This window comes from Labrus bergylta, chromosome 12, assembly GCF_963930695.1.
Source record: "Labrus bergylta chromosome 12, fLabBer1.1, whole genome shotgun sequence".
Classification (NCBI taxonomy): Eukaryota; Metazoa; Chordata; class Actinopteri; order Labriformes; family Labridae; genus Labrus; species Labrus bergylta.
The window spans coordinates 25,405,435-25,424,341 of record NC_089206.1 but is presented as its reverse complement, the minus strand read 5'-3'; the positions used below and the strand labels follow the sequence as shown (position 1 = coordinate 25,424,341).

Here is an 18,907-nt window from a genome sequence, read left to right as displayed (position 1 = left end):
AGGAGGGGAGCTGGTGGAAGGTTGGAGTGAAGAGGAGAGACAGGGTGTAGGGTTGGTTTGTGTGAGGGGGTGGGGGAGACGAGAGGAAAAGGGTTCAGCCCGTTAGGCCTCCTGGACAAACAGATGATGCATGGGTATGAAACAGGAAGTACATTTCCATTTGTGACATGATCTGAAGGTTAACACTCCTACAATGCTCTACACCTGCACAGATACACAATCCATGCAACGCACAGAGGGGAGGATGCTGAGTTTAACGTGGAGTCACTTGGGATGGCTCGATGTTGCTTTAGAGAAAGGAGTCGGATGCATGGAAGGAAATCTCTAAATAAAGGATGAAACAGACGAATAGAACGAGAGGGAGGACTGCCCAAGGCAAAGATGTGTGGTCACTGAGGGGCTGTGTTGTGGAGAGTGCTGAAAAACACAGATGATACACAGATCGACAAAATAACAAATCAAGCACAGTATAGAATTTTATGCACGATGCATAGAACAACGGTACTCTCGCCTTGTATAGAAGAGCTAATTAACTCCCCATGGAATTACAAAGAGTGTGAACAAACGGGTACTATCTTGAGTTGTGTCCAAACAGCATTCCCAAAACTGTGTGCTTCAGATTTGATTAATCCACCATGGAATTTGGAGGAGGGAACTGCTGTGTTTTTGTGCACTAATTATCGATTCTCACATGGGCAGTGTGGTCATTAAAAAGAGCCCTATAAGCAGTAAAGTGAGGATCTTTTACACTTTTTCGTATGAATTCCTTGCATTTCTGAATAGGATTCAAGTCCAGTTTAAGTTTGCATTCCTTATCATTAAAATATGAGATACAACAAATAGATCCATGCTTGTTCAGCTTGCCTTCAAAGTAAAAGAAAAAATCCCCATTGGTGTATGTGAAAAGGCTGTTAAGAAAAACTACTGCTGGAAATATTGGGTTGAACTAAAATAAAAGTTACCGTAAAAAAGTATTCAAAAATATTGAAAAAAAAGTCTAAATAAAGGTTTAAGTTGTGTTTAACAACTTGCCTAGATGTCATTCTGCACATTTTCCTCCCTAAATGATAAACTAGGCACCTGAAAAGATCCCCTCTTGAAGTTGAACCAGGTTCATGACCTGTTGCACAGAGAATTATTTTCTTAGGCTTTACCTCCTTGTGATGTAAGCTAACGTGAACAGTTCCAGGAAGGAAAAATCTGACATGAGAAACATTTCATAACTCCAGAATCTGTGAGAGAAGGCTCAGCCCCCTTTGGGAAATGTATAGTGAGATAATGCTTTCCTGCTCTTGGTTGTTGTACCTGTTCAACAGGTGCATTCCTGAAGTATTTGAATTTAAAGCTGCTGAGGGGAACTTTTAGCTGGTTATGAAACAGGCTGAAACTTAGAGCGATGCCTCTTTGTGATCTACAAAAGCAAACAACATGACCAGCGACAAGATAGATTACGCTACTTGTTTATCTCTGATGCTTGTAACTGCTACTGCAGGGTCGGTGTCATACGAGACGATTAAAAGCATCGGCAGAAACAGACTCTGCATGACATATTCCACAACAAAGATTTATGTGAGTGATACTTTTGCAGGGCAGAGTAAACAATTTTTTTTAGCTTTTCTATTGAGAACACCTCCTACATGTTCAAGACAAGTTTGGCAAATAGATAAGACATAAGGCCTTGTCCACAGGGGGGCGCCAAAATGGACAAGCCGAAAGTTCCTCACAGGAGCTTTAACTCGCAATTTCTGAGAAATGATTGCTCTTTTGGTTAATTCCAAGGGTGATTTTTAACAGCAACTCCTGAACAAGTGTTTGGAAGTTTGAAACCACACGCATTAGTCGTCCTTGCCATTTAAATATTATTGTACGAAAAATGTGGAAATGCTGCTTAATTTAATAACTTCACTCAGAGTTTTTTTTAGGGATGCCACCTTGTTCTCAGATCTCACCAGTTAATTTGCCAGTACAATTTCACTATTCAACTTCGGATTTATAGTCAAAACTATCGAGATCAGAATTCTGTCTGAGAACTACGAAAAACGACTCTCTGCTATCAAGAAAAAAAAAACAGCCTTCTTTCTATATATTTATCAATTTCATTTGAAGCTTCTTCTCATTTTTTTCTCTCTTTTAATCAGTTTTTCTATTAAGGTTTGGGCCCTTCCATCAGTAACTGTCTATAACTGTCTGACCAGTGGAATAGACTGGTATGAATTGAGCCCCGTGGTGGTTAGGAGTTCTTCAATCTTCCTCTCTACTGGTTTGGGACCAGGTGTGACAAGTGGAATTTAATTTGCTCCATTCCCATGCGGTCAATCATTCAAAGAGGTAATTTCAGGAACTGTGAAGAGTTCTTCATCTGTCTGCACCCACAGGTCACTCTTCATATGAGAAACATGTCTGTGAGTGTGACATTACATTAAAAGCAGTCAGTAGTTCGCTCTTTAGCCACTGGCTACTGATCGTCAGGTGTGACGGCTGTTTTATTAACCATCGGCAGTCAGCCATCACTCGTGTCCCCACCCCCAATCTGTACACAAAGAAACACAAGCACAGAAAACGTAATGAACTGAGACCTATTAAAAATCAATTTTATAGCTGCTTTCCTCACTCGCTTTATGTTCCACTCTAACGGCGGAGTCCTCGCTGAAATTGCTCAAAGCATGAGAAGGGAGGCTGTGATGGACAGGCGGAATATTTACAGGTCTGTCATTCGTTCTGTGGGAGTTTATGTTCAAAGAAAAGGAACTCAAGTGGTAAAAAATTAAAATCTTTGGTTCTCTGTGTGTGTGTGTGTGTGTGTGTGTGTGTGTGTGTGTGTGTGTGTGTCTCCCTCTCAACAGCTGACAGTTGTCTTTAACTCTGTAAATCTTCTCATCTCCTCTTTCTCTTCCTCATCTCTCTAATGGGCTTCAGCTGTGGGTTGATAATGGAGGTACTCCCTTGACACACACACACACACACACACACACACACACACACACACACACACATTTTTAGAAAGGTGCAGAGCTAGTGAAAGTCAGTTTCACATTTTCAAACGGCTCAAGTGAATATCATCCTATAGACCCTGCTCAAGCAGCCAGCTAAATTCTGTATTTTGTTTTTTTTGTTTGGCATATCTAGTTTGTTTGGGAGAGTCTGGGCAGCAGATATAAAAAAATAATTGATCTTAATTAAATTCAAGACACATTTGGAGATGGTTTGGAATTGAATTCCGATTGGATTTCTACAGATGCAGTTCAGCCCAGACAATTTGGCTTTTCAAAATGGATTTCAAAGTTTTATCTCGCTAAATGTGCAATATGATTCCAAAAGAAAGTCATCCAGATTGATAGAAGTGCATCAGAGCGGCAACAGCAGAACAGCATACTCCTTACACGTCTATGGACTTCTCCGTTGTGCAATTATGAGTTCTTTACAGAGGAGTTACATCAAGATTATTTAGATTATGAGCCGATATCTAATGTTTCCTCAATGGAAGGCTGAGTCTCTAGCATTAAAAGTTACAGATGCCTCGGTAGTTACCACTGAAATCCATGCAGATCAGTTTGTGATGTTTGGATAAGCCAATCAGATCTGCACTTAAAAATAACAGAGTGGACACTGTCTTGTAGATCAGATTTGGAAAAACAATCTGATTTGCTTAATAAAGTCATAAAGCTAGAGAGCTAATGAATCGCCTTAATAGAGCTCAACAGTGTGGTTCTTGAAGTAAAGGTCCCATTAATTTTCTCAATAGGGTATTTGATTATTAACCATTATGTCGTAGGTTTCCAAGGTTGGCTCACCAGGAGCTCAATGAGTGTGAAACAAGGGTATGCTGCTGTCGGAGACACAAGTTTTTATGATATTAACCTAGTTTGAAAAAATACATGGCTTATTCATGATCTCTGGTAACAGCGGGCTCCACCAATCAGAGACGTCGTTGTGACACTATAGGATTGTGGGTAGTGTAGTTCTTTTCCTGAGCTCCATGAGTGTGAAACAAGGGTATATATGCTGCTGTAGAAGACACAAGTTTGTTTGATATCAACCTAGTTTGAAGAAATACATGGTTTATTCGCGATCTCAGGGAAAATAACTGCACTACCCACAATCCTGTAGTGTCACAGCGATGTCTCTGATTTGTGGAGCCCACTGTTACCATGGAGATGTTTACTTTCCCTGCAAACTTCGGCTGTTGGATGCTTCCACTGAAGTTCCCCGAAGAAGGTCTGTGTACATTTTAAAAGAAATGGGCTAAATAAATTTTTGTTTCAAAATATGGCTTGGTTTCAGGGTTTAAAAATATAAATATAACGATTTTTTGAAATGTCAAGGTAGGATTTGAATTGGAAAATGTACTTCCGGAACCAGAGCCGCCGAAAAAGTGGGTTGGACAAGAAGAAAGATATCGGCAGTGAATCTCAAATTACACCGTTTGAAAGTGTTGTGATTGAAGACAGATCCCGGTTCTCTTTTATTCTTTCTGTTTGAGGCCTTTGTTGTTTTGGAGTATGAAGAGCTGAGGGATAGTGTGACATGCGTCTGCTGGGCGGGAAGGGATTAAGATGGATGGATGAATGATGCCGTAGGGTCTATCCTGTCGTTCATCCATTTCTGTCCCACAATCACTGGAAACCAATCCGACTTCAGTAGGCTTAAGGGTCCACTCATTCATACAAAGTCAAACCCATACAATGTGCCTGCTGGCTACCATTTCAAAGAGGAGGATTCTCCATATTGGAGTTAATAACAAAAACATAATTTCTATGGTTGAAGATGTATCACACAACACTCAGAGACCTGAAGCAGCACTCTGCCTTTTCCTTGCTGAAAATTCAATTTGGCAGCATAGTATTGATCTATACATTTGTCAATCTGCTTTTTTGTCTGATAAGCCAGCTCAGCCCTCAGGAGTATTTTTGATTTCAGCTTACTGAGACTGGCTTTGAACCAAACCTGTGCTGATCAGTTTGATGGATTCTACCGTCCATGTGCAGTCAGCTCTCTTTTTCCACTACCAGGATTTTTTTTCTGTCCTACAGTAAAGCTCATGGGAGCTCTAAAGTCACAATCTGCAATATCGAGCAGCCGTGTTATGCTGTAGTTACACTTCTGTACATCCTCAGTTCATTAAAGACGATTAACCCTGATAAGAGATGGAATGAAAGTTCATCACCACTCTTTTGAAACGATCCCTCTTTTTAAGACTTCTGTCAGCAAATTTCTCAATTCTTATTTTCAGCAATCATATGTTACTGATAATGTATTCTTGGTGCATTAATTAACCTAATTAGTATTGTTATGCTCATTAGAGTTCATTTCCAGCTCTTGATTTACACATAAATTAGTTCTGCTCAAGTAATTAACCCTCTCTCCTTCTTTTACTACTGACAGGCATTTATTCTCTTCTCATTACAGCTAGTTACTGTAAACGATGGCCTCCAAGCCTCATCTAAATTCTTGATGACGTTTTCCTATTCCGCACATCTTTTAGTGACAATAGAACATGTCATAAATGTATTTTATATATGGATTACATGCATATACATTTGTAAAGTGGTGCCTGGATAAGTGGGTATATTTTCAAGTTTTCCCCAAAATGTGTTTTTTAATTCATTCAAAAACTGTCACAAACACTTTACTTCCTCTGTGGGTATACCTGTGTATACCCTGCACTACACCACTGTGTACAGTATTTACATTCTTTGTTATGCAGATGATACCTTATTCTTTCTATCGGTCAGCTTTGATTCAGACCCAATGGCTTTTTCTGTACGTGAAGTTGAACCCCCATTTTCTACACCCAAAATCTTCTGCCTGTCATCATTATGTAGGGGAACTAAAGTTACTCAAATTTGACTTTAAAAGACCCTATACCTATGTTCAAAATGGCATCAGTGCTGAAAAACTACTCAGGATCTATGCATATCAAATGGAAGCCATTGCATAAAGTCAATTGTACTTGTCAGAAAGTACAACTAGCAGTTGTTACTTCAATGAATCATTTGTCTCTGACGCCCAGCCACCACTATTGTAGATAAGAAAGAATATAAAGTAAAATACATGTTATGAAGAACATTCAGAAATGTCCACTGCCATCTTCAACCAGCCCAGTAATAGTGTTGTTGGATAACCAATGCAAATTCATTCCCAAATGGAAAGGAGATTGATGTGGTATTTCTGACCCAAGTTCCCATAAAATCCCCCAAAAATGATGCATGGTTTATTTGATTTAGTTTTGATGTTGATTTGTTGTAAAAAAAAAAAAAAAGGCAAAAAGGCTTGATCACGAGGGTGAAAAACACTATTGTGGTTGTTTCGAGGTGAAGGATGTTACTTTCTCTGTATTTCCTTTCTCAGAAACGACATTCAATCCCAAACAAGAACTCAAATGAAACTCTTTAAAGCTTCATTCAAATGCCTGATTTTTTTGTTCAAATGGTATTCCTGAGATGCCAAATATATCTAAGTTCAAATGTGATCATTTATCCCTGTCTTGTATTGCGAAAAGGAGATAAAGATGAGGAATTATGTTTCTATTTTTGATGCATCAGGCGACTACAGAAGGCTGTAACAAACTCAATCCCATCTCCCTTCAAACCCGCTGAGCAGGGCTTGCAGATCAAACACCAGAGTGTGTCTTTAACCGTGTCCTAGTGGGTGTGTGTATTGATTGTGGAGGAGGCATTAGTTTTCTGGTTATTAATAGCCTGAGGAGGGAAGCCTAATGGGAGCTCTACTTCCTCCAACTGGTTTATTCATAGCAGAATCATTACTGCAATAATTGACCCCCTTCCTGCTTGTCTGTCTATCTGAAGGACTACAAAATACACAGTGTGTGTGTGTGTGTGTGTGTGTGTGTGTGTGTGTGTGTGTGTGTGTGTGTGTGTGTGTGTCTGTGTGTGTCTGTGTGTGTCTGTGTGTGTGTGTGTGTGTCCAGTACCTATGTACCTGTTTCCTTCTCTCTCTCTCTCTCTCTCTCTCTCTCTCTCTCTCTCTCTCTCTCTCTCTCTCTCTAGCCCTCAAACACAAACATCCCTCCTTTTGCACCATGCTGGGCCTTTTATATATTCTTCTGTATAAAAGAAGAATACTCTATATTTTCTATAGAGCATTTTCTTCCTGTAATTGTGCTCTTTCCATCTCTTCTGCTCTGTGTAAATGTGTAGTTCTCTCTTTTTCGATGTATTGGATCTTGGCTCCCTCTGCTCTTTTCCTTATCCAATGTTCTGACAAGAGGCTGCCCTATTCACCCCCCCCCCCCCCCCCCCGGCATAAGTCCCCTGAGGCGACAAATTATTCATAAACTATTTCCTATCTTTACAGATATGCTTTCAAAAAGCTTTTCCTTGTCCACCATTTAAGCTGCATTAAGGATGAGCGGGGAGTGCATGTGTACATTTTGTGTATGCAGAGCATCTCAGCTGCCTAAAAGAGATGTGTCTCGGCTGAAGCACAGTCCCCCCCCTCCGGCTTACATCTCCCAGTAGCTGTATACGCACAGCAACAAGCTACATCTTATAGTCTTTTTTGTCTTTCATAACCCACTGTCCTACAACTCCCTTTTTTTCTAACCAAGACACTATCTCATTCAGAAGAGCAGAATATGAAAAATATATTCTGTGATCTTCCCCCTCCATTCCATCGCCTTGATACTTATATTTCTCATTTTATATCACAATATGAATCTCTTCCTCTTATTTCAAATGAATATTCACACCCATCTGCCTCTCACAGGGCCTCTCTGCCCACATATATCCTGTTGTTTGGCTGTAATTTCCAATCGTTTCCTGCCCTGAGGCACCGCTTGACTCAAGTGCACTGTAGTACACAGCTGAAGTAAACATCCTCCTCAGTGCAAGTGTTTGAATTAAAATAGACAATTGTTTGTTTTGTAGAGTAGAGAAATTCAGAAATCTGACTGCAGCTGAAGAAGAATAAGGAAATGGCAGTATTTGTATTATTTTTTTTTCTATAGGCAGGAGGCCTCGATGAAAGAGGACCATGGCTCAGGGGTCAGATTTTTCAGTTATCCCTGTGTAATAAACTAAATCCCCCTCTCCCCTCAAACCCAGTGAGCTGTGCTTGCCAGAGTGCGTCTTTAACCGTGCCCTTCATTTGATTATATGTACTGTCATTTTTACTGGCCTCGAGTCTGCTTGAAGAGGTGGTCTCGGGCACGATTGATGTTTACTCGAGTACGGTCTGCAGCCATGCTCAAACAAGGAAGTGGACTGCTATATGACATCATTCTAAAGGGTTTGTGTTGCTTCAAAAAGTCAATGTCATATTCATGCAGCACAGCCCCATTTTGTGTTTGTAAACACCCTAAATGCTGATTCTAGGTTACAGTCCAAGTTCGGGAAAAGATGCATAATATCTGACATTTGAATTAAATGTGTTTTTGCTCGTGTGCAGGATGAGTATACATTTGTATGTTTGAAACAAATGAATTTATGTTTGCATGCATAGAGTTTGCACTCGGTTTCCCCCTGCAGTGTTGTAAATCTTTCCTTTAAGGAACAAGGAAAGATGGCCTTGTTTCTTCATTCTTTGGAACAAGCAGGCTGTTTGTTCAGCCGTGTTTGTCCTTTCTCACCTAATGTAATGGATACACTCCAACACACATTGGTTGGAAAAATGAGGAAACAGGATGTGTTTTTCCCGGTTTTCAGCCGAGAGTTCCCCGTGGAGCCCTTCCTTATTTGAATGTGTAAAATGTAAACAAACAGAAAAAAAGATCTGCGCAGTTGTACGCTTCAGATGAACAGGTGCACCCACGCAGACACAGAAATGTTCAAACTCAAACAAATACTCACATCTTGTCTTCCTTTGCACTGAGTCAACACGTTGGTGGTGACTTTCGTGTTGTTTCAAAAAAAGAAAAAAAAAAAACACGGTCAATTTCCCCTCTGGCTTCCTCTCAGGATGTGACAGCGATTGACCGTTGTCCTGTGGACACACAAAGACAATGTCAGCATGAGTACCCATTAACCTCTGAGCCCCATACATGAAAAACACAGCAGCTTGGCTTCCACAACATGTTTGTCTAACACGGGTTACAGGATGGATTGAAGCACAAACAAAAATCCTTCATGCTGCACAACATCCTCTCTGTAAGTTGTGCAAACAAATGACACACTAGTAATTGTGCAACTCCTTGGATTCATACAATTGGAAGACCTCAAGTTAATGTATCATTATAAATGCATCTATATTTTTAGTTATCAATTAATTAGAGCTTGATCGATTAATCGGCCAGCCGATAATACAAGCCGATATTAGCCTATCAAGTGACTATAGGTTTCGGCTAGTTTTATCACTGATACGCCCTGATATTAAATAATAATAATAATTTATACTATATTAATCCTGCGAGGGCAAATTTAGTTTTACACTCTGTTTAATGAACATGCTACACAAACATGCATAAACAGGATCCTGTGGACATGCATTAATGGAGAGGTCTCAGAGTGAGGGGGCTGACCACAGCGAGCCCTCCAGAGCAGTTTTGTGGTTCGGTGCCTTGCTCATGGGCACCTCAGCAGTGCTCAGGAAGTGGACTGGCACCTCTCCAGCTACCAGACCAATTTCAGTCCCTACAGACTGAGCTTCTGCCGCCCCAAATAGCATTTTATTCAAGTATCATTGTACCAGCGATGTGTTATTTGGATTACACCAAGCATTATCATTCTCAAGAGTGGAACGCTGAAGGTGTGGCTTTGTTTTGGTTTGAGAGAGGTGCTAAAGTACTACAGGACATCTGCTTTGAAAGTCTCATATTATACCTTTAACACTGGCCATCTATGTTAAAAAAAGGTCATTACAATAACAGGTGGAACCAGATATTACTCACATTCATTCATGTGTTGCACACAGTGTACACATAAAAAAGCATACTGACCCCTTTTTGGGTTTTCAGGAAGGATTATTGGCAGCTTTTTAGCTTGGATCATTGACAGCAGCCGGAATTTACCAGCGTCCTGCGTCATTCTTCATGGTACCAAGCATGGCTGATCTGGATAAATGCGAACAAATCTGTTTTAGCCTGCTTGCCCTTTTTTCAAAAACATAGCAAAATCTGTCCATTTATTTGATATAAAATATTCAGTGTGTTCAAATGTTATATTAACTTAGATGTAAAAACCTGGTTTTTGTTTCTTTATCATGCTCGTAACAAAGCCAAGATGAGAGTGCACCAACGGCATGCTAATGCTTCCATCCATGTACAGTGGTGTGCACGTTCTCACACTTGAAAGCCTTGTGTGAGCCCATTAATAAGTTCACCACAAATATGCAAATATTGCTAAACCGGTTCAGACGGCTGCCAACTTCATTATTAAATGAATTACAGTGGCATGAAAACAATGCAATCCTTTTGACTTTGTCTTGTGCGTCACAAGATGAAAACAACCACTGGCATCTGCAACGCACCTTAATTCAGTTTCAATGAGGAATGAAAGTACAACCAGCTATGCAGAGCAAAACATCACAACAGACATGAAGGTAATTTAGTAGCGCTACCTTTGATCCTGTTCTCTGATGTGTCAGATCACAAAGGAGCCAGTTTCTATACTCATCAGTACTTTCTGCGTTTAAGGGATCTTCAAAGAGCTTTGACAATGGGTCACAGATTGGAGGGTATTCCTTTTTCATTATTGATTGTGACATTGACGAGACCACAGAGGAAGACATGGTATCTCATGACAAGAAAAGATATTGGATACAGTTACCAGGATGTTCCAGACATCAGGAACAAGTCTGAAACAAGAATCCACAGTGATGCTGGCAGCTTAGGGAGGCAGCACAGAAGTGATGTGAACTAAATACTTGTGTTAGTATGCTAACATACACACCCATATAATGTCAACAATCAGCATGTTAACTCAACCTGGGTTATGATTACAAGAAAACAATAATTCAATAAAATACTTCAACCATGGGGCTCAATAAATGTAGCAGATATCATGGTAATACATTCAACATTAAGACATTTAATTAAACTCTACACATGTCAACTCATCCTTGGCTCTATGTAGTAGCCCAGCCAAGTTAGAAGATCATAAAAAGTGATCTGAATGAATCTCCTTGGCACCATGAGTGACTGTACAAATTGAGGTGTAAGTTAAAACTCTGAAATCCTGGTGGTGCTAAATGGCGATAAACACAAGTCAGGGTTTATCGTCTTGGAACCCAGGAATGGCAGTAAAATGTTTTTTGACAATCCATCCAATTTTGATAATAATTGCATAATGTAAACAGCCAGTTCAGGAGAATATCTGGAGCAGTCCTCTTGAAATTATCTAGATATTTTCAGGAAATTCATATGTGAAGACGGAATAGTTTTTTGCTGAAACCTTGGTTTTATTTTGGTTTCACTTAACAAATGATTTTCACATTTTCGGTTTTTGTAATTTTGTTTGTTTTGGTTAAAGATCACGTTATACCCATGTTCACCTGTTATGTTGTCATTCTGTAAAACCTGTAAAGTAGCTTTGCAGCTCAGAAATGTATTTATCTCATACTGGCTACAGTAAAACCCCTAATATGGGCTTCTGTCTGAAACGATTCAATTCAGCTACTGTCTCTTTAAGGCCCCTCTTCCCACGTGCCCACTTCCCTCTGATTGGCCAGCTATCTGGAAGCCTTACAATGTTGGCAGAATGCTGCAGGGCTGCCAGGGGATGGCTGCTCTATTCCTATATATGCCTTTGTTTCAACGGCTTATTTAGAGACTTGAGGCCGAACTATCGCATGATTTGCAGAATGATCCGTTTAGCGCCCTCTGCAGACTTATCCTGGGATTACACCATCATACGTTTATCACACTATCTAAAACTATGCCCATGCACGTGTAGTATGAGCGTCCAGCGTTGTAACACTATATGTGAGCTTTTAAATTGATGTCAGCATAATAGGTCAACTTAAACGATAATAACCTTGCTGGCCACTCGTGTTCATTCTTACTGTTACGATCCTTTTTCTTTTTTTTAAAATGAAACCTGGTCCACTGACGGGCCCCTCTTCACCTCGTCAGCCCTTTACAGGATCAAGTGTGTGACCTCTAATATGAATTACATTGCTTCATAGGCATTTATGTCATTTGGAGCAGGTGCGCTCCATTGAGTCCTCTGCCACAAGACACATGACGCAGGCTTTAACCTTTATGTTCTCCTATGTCTCCCTTTCCCCAATCCAACACCCCCACCCCCCTTCTTATCCATCTCTCACCCCTCTCTCATCCATCTATCCATCTATCCCTCTATCCCTCTATCCCTCTTCTCTTCTCCCTCTCACACAGTGTGAAGCATGGCGCACACTATTTTTAACTGGCTCGGGCAGCCTCATAGGGCAAGTCTAAATATAGAGAGGCAGAGGCAGCTCGGGTAACTGTGTGACTTTCAATGTGTGTGTTTGAGTGCGTGTGCATGCATGAAGAACCAATCAGGGCGAGTGTGACGCCGAGCCTCTCCAGCTGCAGCCAGGATACTCCGACTCTAAACAAACAGACACACACTACTCCAGTTGGTCGACAGCTTATTGTTTTTGAATCCATTCTCACAATGCTTTGAAACACCTAACATTACCTGGTTTGAACCCAAAGAATGCAACACAACGAACACCACGGGCGTGAACAGGTTTTTTCAATATTACCTCTAGTAATGATTCCTAATTAACCTTATAATCCCATATATGCACTCTTTATCATTTGTTTCTATCGTCTTCTATAGTTGCAGTTTTTTTGCCGGCTTCTCTTGATGTGAAATCAGGCTGGTGCCTCAGATCTCCTAGCGCATTTCAGCTCTATTTCTAGTTTTATAGCTTTGACTCAATTGGCAGGTGTCTGTGAATGTGTGCACATGTCGGCATACAAATAGCCAAGGGGGTTAGCCGCGGAACAGCTGTTGGTGCGGTCATTTGTTGTTTCAGGTGTTTTGATAGTCAGACAGAGAACATTTGTCTGGACACATCAAAGCCAGCTCATACTGTATTAGCTCAGCTGCAAATGTAGTCTTCTTTTAACGCACTGAAACACAAACCACAAACCACAAAGCAGATCAAGGACTTAGAAGTAAAATGCGGAGCACTTCAGACACTGATGTGTCGTCACTTTTTTTTTAGTTCTCTGTTGTCATTGTTCATAGGGAGCGGTCTTTCCTCTTCAAAGCTTCTCTTAACACAAATACAGTTGTTGGCTATTGATTTGGTATAAATGTACCGATAAGCTGAGCCAATATTCATGACTGGGACAGTAATATGTCTGATGTTTCCTGCTGGAAATTCAGCAAACACTACACTGTATTTACTCAAGTAGCATGTACACAAAATAAAATAAGCCTAGAAAAAATATTTATAATAAAATGAATACTTATATTAATACAAGCAGTTTGATACACCTGGACTCCCTTTTATTTAAAAAACTGAGTTCAACTGACTGTAATATAAAAAACTGCATCATTTCAATAACAGTAGAGCCACTTACTCATAGAACTGGAGTTACATCCAGTAACCACACACTCACTCATCACCAAGTGGTAACCTCCGGCCTTGAAAAATGAAGCCAAATCTGAAGTAGGCTTGAGGATGACTCCAGGAACCCCGGAAGTCACATAAACATGACTGGCAAAAAAAAACGTTTTTCACAGCAGATATAAACATGTTCACATCTTGGTACAAAAAACCAAATAGATCCGTTTTGAGAACGATACGTGCTATCCATAATTAGGCGTATTGCTGACATGATTGACAGGTGGGCGCGATGCAACGGTTCGTCAAGATGTTTAAAACCCGCCTCAGCTTCGACTCTAAGCCTGTCATTAGGTTGACTGAAAGTGAGACAGGATTTCCAGCATGGCGGCTGCTGTGAGGAGAATCCGGAAACGTTCCCTGCCATAACATCTAGTTGACGTCACTCAGACTTCGTCCATTCATATTTACAGTCTATGCTCCTCACTCTGTGATGGAGATCGTTTGTCTAAGATTGCAGCTGCAGACTTTAGCAGGCTGTTACGTTACTTACAATGCATTTCTGATTGTTGTCACCTGTAACCATCAGGTGATCCCTGTATGACACAGACACAGGGAGATGAAATGCATGCTGCCCGAACCATGGGGGTCTGATCTGAACGGAGCATCCTACAGCATCCGAAGCTGCTGTTGGATCTCACATTGATATGCAAAAAGACTGTAATCAGTTTGTTTGTTTTTTTCTAAAATGGTAGTTAAGGTGGAGGGCACTGGTTGTAATGGCGGCCTCCTTAGAGCTCTACTTCAAACACCGTTAACAATGTATGCTGAAGCATTGATTCCAGTTTTCCTATGATGATAACAATCCTGTTTTCTCAACTCAGGGGATCTGCAGAAAACAAAACCTGATATTTGCATTTTGTTTTCCAGAGACTGGAATTTTTATTACTCGGTTTACGTAACTCTATGGGCTTTATTTCAAGTACAGTAACATAAGGTCAGCGATGGAATGGAAAAAAAAACTCGCTTGGCATGAGCTGAATGAAAACTTCATTGGTTTAATAAGGTCAATATCCGCTCCAATATATACCGTAATGGATACAAAATGTTTTGATATGTGCAAATGTATGCACACAGATATACACACAGGCAGGCACGCATACAGGCAAGCATTCACAGTCTAACCTCTGGGCATGAATAAATAATGAGGAGGCTGATGATGCAGAGAGATGAGACCTTTGGAGCTCATGTAAAAAAGGCCAGGGTCATGAGGACTGTTATTTGATATTCAACCATGGCATTTTCTTCTGCTGCACACACACACACACACACACACACACACACACACACACACACACACACACACACACACACACTAACACACAGAGTGGCCATCTGCTGAATGATTAATGCTCAACTCTACCTTGAGTGGAGAGTTAGTATCTTAAAACAGGAGGAGAGACTGAGCATACTTGAAAATATTCTATTACTTTCTTCAATACCTTCAATTAAACGTATGTTCAAGTATAAGAGACTGTGACTCATTATAGTGAGCAAAAGAGTCAGAGATCAAGTCAAACAATGTGTCAATAATCAGGTATGTATGGGCTTACATGAAGGAGCTGCTCTGACCTCAACATCTGGCAATATTGTGATAATAACATTAGGCGTTTTCGCACTGCGGGAACTTTTCCATAGTTCTAGGAACTATTGGAACCCTCCCCCCTTTTTATTAATACCACACTACAGAAACTGTGAACTAGTTTAGTTTATAGCACCTTGTTTAGAGGACTTATTTTAAGCTCCTGCATCAGATGGTGCACAGAAAAAAAAGTCCCCACGGTGTGTAGTTCTCAGGGAACTTCCTATTCGATAGTTCCTCCTCAAATCTTCCCCAGAACAGTTTGGTCTGAAAACACCTATTGTGACTTGCTAACACAAAACAAACCTAGCTTCTTTGGTGGGTTTTCCAATTCAAACTGGAGCCCAGTGAAAACCAGTTGAATGCCACTGCTTTACATTGTTAAATAACCCAGCACATATACACATACCCAATATATCGCCTCCTTAGCTCAGCGACTTTCTGTTTTCTGCGGGCCTCCTTCACCGTAACATCTGGCTGAATTTAGATCACCCTTGCGTAAAGCTGAGGCGCTACAGGCGGCCGATCTGCTGTTTCTTCTGCATTGTGTTCTGCATGTGATAGGGTGCCTTCCAGCTGAGTGGCCAAAGAGATAAGCTCCGCTCACACACATGCTAATACACACACATACACACACACACACACACACACACACACACACACACACACACACACACACACACACATACACACACACACACACACACACACCCCACACACACACACACACACACACACACACACACACACACACACACATACACACACACTCCTCATGTGTGGACACTGGCTTGCACAGAGACCTAGAAAGAGGCAGAGCAATACGTCTGTGCAAGGTAGATAAGACCACTGCTGAACAAGAGCTCACACACACGCTCACACACACATGGACACACACACACACACACACACACACACACACACGTACACACACACTCCCAGTCTCTCTCTCTCTTTTCACTTTTAAACATGCATTACCCACCCTGTCACGCCCTGTGCACATGCACACCACTCCCACTGATATTTCCACCTGCATCAATCTCAGTTACTCAAAAGTCCTGCTGGTTTTCCCTTTAATGTTCAAAGGATAACTCGCATTGTGGGCTGAGATCAATGTGAAAATAAATAAGACTCCTTGCGTGTGAAACTAGATCCTTGTCTAAACATTCCTGTTTGCGTTTTTATTTGAGCCAAGCACTCTTCAATGAAGCGACTTTCTCTTGATGTGACAATCTCTCCCTTCGCTTTTTAAAGCTCCCCCGTGGCACTCAGCCCTCGTAGAGAGGGAGAGAGAGAGCGCTGCACATTTAGCCATCCACTTGTGAGGCATGCCCATCTATTTACCACACACTGGCATGGGTACCTTCCCCAACACGCAAAGCAGGCACTCCCAGTAATTGGCCTGGAGAATCACTTGATTGTGCATGCAAGCAGCTCCTTAACATGTTTGGCATACATTTTTCTCATGCATAGGAGCAGTGCGTGCACAGAGAAGTGTAATGGCACACATACACAGGACAAATATGCATACATTAATTAAGTATGGATTTACATACAAACAGCAGAAACATGCATGCTTTATTTTCCTGCACTCTGCTCACAGTTTCTCTGAAATCTGCAGGAAAGGTAAAGAAATCCTCTGCATGGTAGGGATGGGTATTCAACCAGGATGCAGTTTTTTTTTAAAGACCAACTGATCCTGAAGGTAAAACATACCCCACAACAACTTGTTTAACTTCATCATGCTAAAAAAAAAAGGCAAAAAAACATATTTTTAATCTATCAATCTTTTTTTTTCAAGATGTAAAATATGAGGAAATCTGCATGTATGCATTAGAGGGTGTACTTTAATCCCCAAGCTTTAAATGATTTCATGATCAAATTCAGCAGATGTTACACGTGCATTAAGGCTGTAAAAACATGCATATTTCAAATGACATGCATGTTATATGAAGCCCACAACAGATAATGTTATTTATGACTGGATAAAAAGATTATAAAATTTCACTCACCATCTGCAAAGTAGATCGGCCCTGAATATTTTGGAAATGTGTTTTCTTTTTATTGACAGAACAGATTTTTTTCAAGTGAGATTAAAACACATAAAGAAACGCAGGGCTTCACGTTCATCTCATTAAATGAGGCTGGATAATATTTATTGCATGCTTAAAAAGAGGCCCAGGTTTGGATGTGAGGCAGCTTATTTTAATAAACCTGCCCATTTGCATAGTCAAATATCCTCCCAACATAAAACATCTTTAAAACGTCAAAGCTCCTTCCCCTCAGCCGAGGGCCCAGCAGGAACCTCAGCAATCACTCTGAATCACACGCTTACAGCCATCACACACCAGGGAATTGTGTGTGTGTGTGTGTGTGTGTGTGTGTGCATCCATTTGAGAATACCCGGTTTAATTTGTGTGCATCTGTGTGGATGTGTACTCTCCATTCCCCCGTTTCCCAAAACATCAGTCCTCGTGGTCTCTGGTGACCATGAGAGGAAAACCTGAAGTGCTTCTTCAGTGAATGGAAAAAAAGGAGGGGAACCTCCTTCATAGTTTATAGAGAGGGAGAGGGAGAGAGGTGGGGGAGGGAGAGAGAGAGAGATGAAGTATTGTTCATAACAATCATTTGTAATCATTCTCTAATATGTACTTTTTATATGTAGGTGATAAAAGTCTCTTTCAATCAACACAAGATCTTTGTAAAAACTTTAGTTATCGTCCACAGGTTCCCTCTGAGCATGAGACACAATGTAGACATTGCAGCTGTGTTGTAGCTCTTTGCTTATCTGGGTTTTTGTTGGCTAAATTTACGGCTATGACGCAGGCCCCACATACAGAGGCCACAGACCTTGTTGCAGCGACCATGGATTCGAACCCAGCCTTGGCCCTTTGCTGCACGTCACACCTCCCCCATTCTCTCCTACTAATGTTTCCTGTCACTCCTCATCTGTTCTATCCCGTAAAGACAAAAATCAGCCAAAAATAAAGAAAAAAATAGAAATGAGAATGATTAATATGTGCATTAAGATGTGAATGAACTTAAACACTTCTTGCATCATGACAGCTCCATCAGAAGAAAAAGATGTGCACAGTATCTGAAAGACTTTAAGGTTCCGGTGCTATAGAAGGTCATTCATCATCTTCAATATGGAAAGATGTGGGACACTTGGCAACAGCTCCATGCTCAGGGGACAGAAATCCAGGGGAGGGGTCTTTGGGTTCCTTCTCCATGAGATACTGGGAGTGAATTTTCCTCCGACAATTTGTGCTTCTATAGACACTCGATTTGACAGTCCTCTGCTATCCTTGTCTGCTTTGGGGTTCTGCACACATCATTGTGTCTTCTATGAGTTTGTCTTCCTTAAACAACACATTGTTACATATTTCTTTTTAAGGCTGATCTACATGAATTTCTGTTCTTCACTGACTCGCTTCGCTTTCATGGACTCATCTTGTATGTCATTCCTCGAACTCACTCCATCTTTGGGAAAAGAGCTTTAAATGCTTTAGCTCCATCATCTTGTTCTGAGCTTGAATCACTTTAAACTTGAGTTTAGAGGATTTTAAAAGCAGAATCATCTGATCAGTGTATGCACATCTTTTACTGCTGAATGTAACTCGTTCATTCATTCATTGATGTCAGTGTTGTCTCTCCTTTTGTTATTCCTGTGGAATTTCTTGTGCTGCTGTCGTGGCCAGGATCCCTCTGTAAAATAGATTTTTAGATCTAAATAGGAAAAAAACTGTTTAAATAAAGGTTAGAATGAATAAAAAGTTGCATGAATTATGTGAGGGATTCAAACATTAA

The 18,907-nt window shown here is 40.7% G+C and overlaps 1 long non-coding RNA gene across 2 annotated transcripts in view; it reads right to left on the bottom strand.

Annotated features, from left to right (window-relative positions):
• The window catches only part of LOC136181016 (uncharacterized), a 34,089-nt gene extending 18,228 nt beyond the window's left edge, over positions 1-15,861 (bottom strand). For both annotated transcript variants that reach the window (XR_010667493.1, XR_010667492.1), the window contains exons 1-2: positions 15,507-15,861; positions 8,808-8,940 (exon numbers count right to left, since the gene is read on the bottom strand). This is a non-coding gene — a long non-coding RNA (uncharacterized lncRNA). The remainder of the gene's footprint in view (positions 1-8,807; positions 8,941-15,506) is intronic.
• Between the last annotated feature and the right edge of the window lie 3,046 nt (positions 15,862-18,907).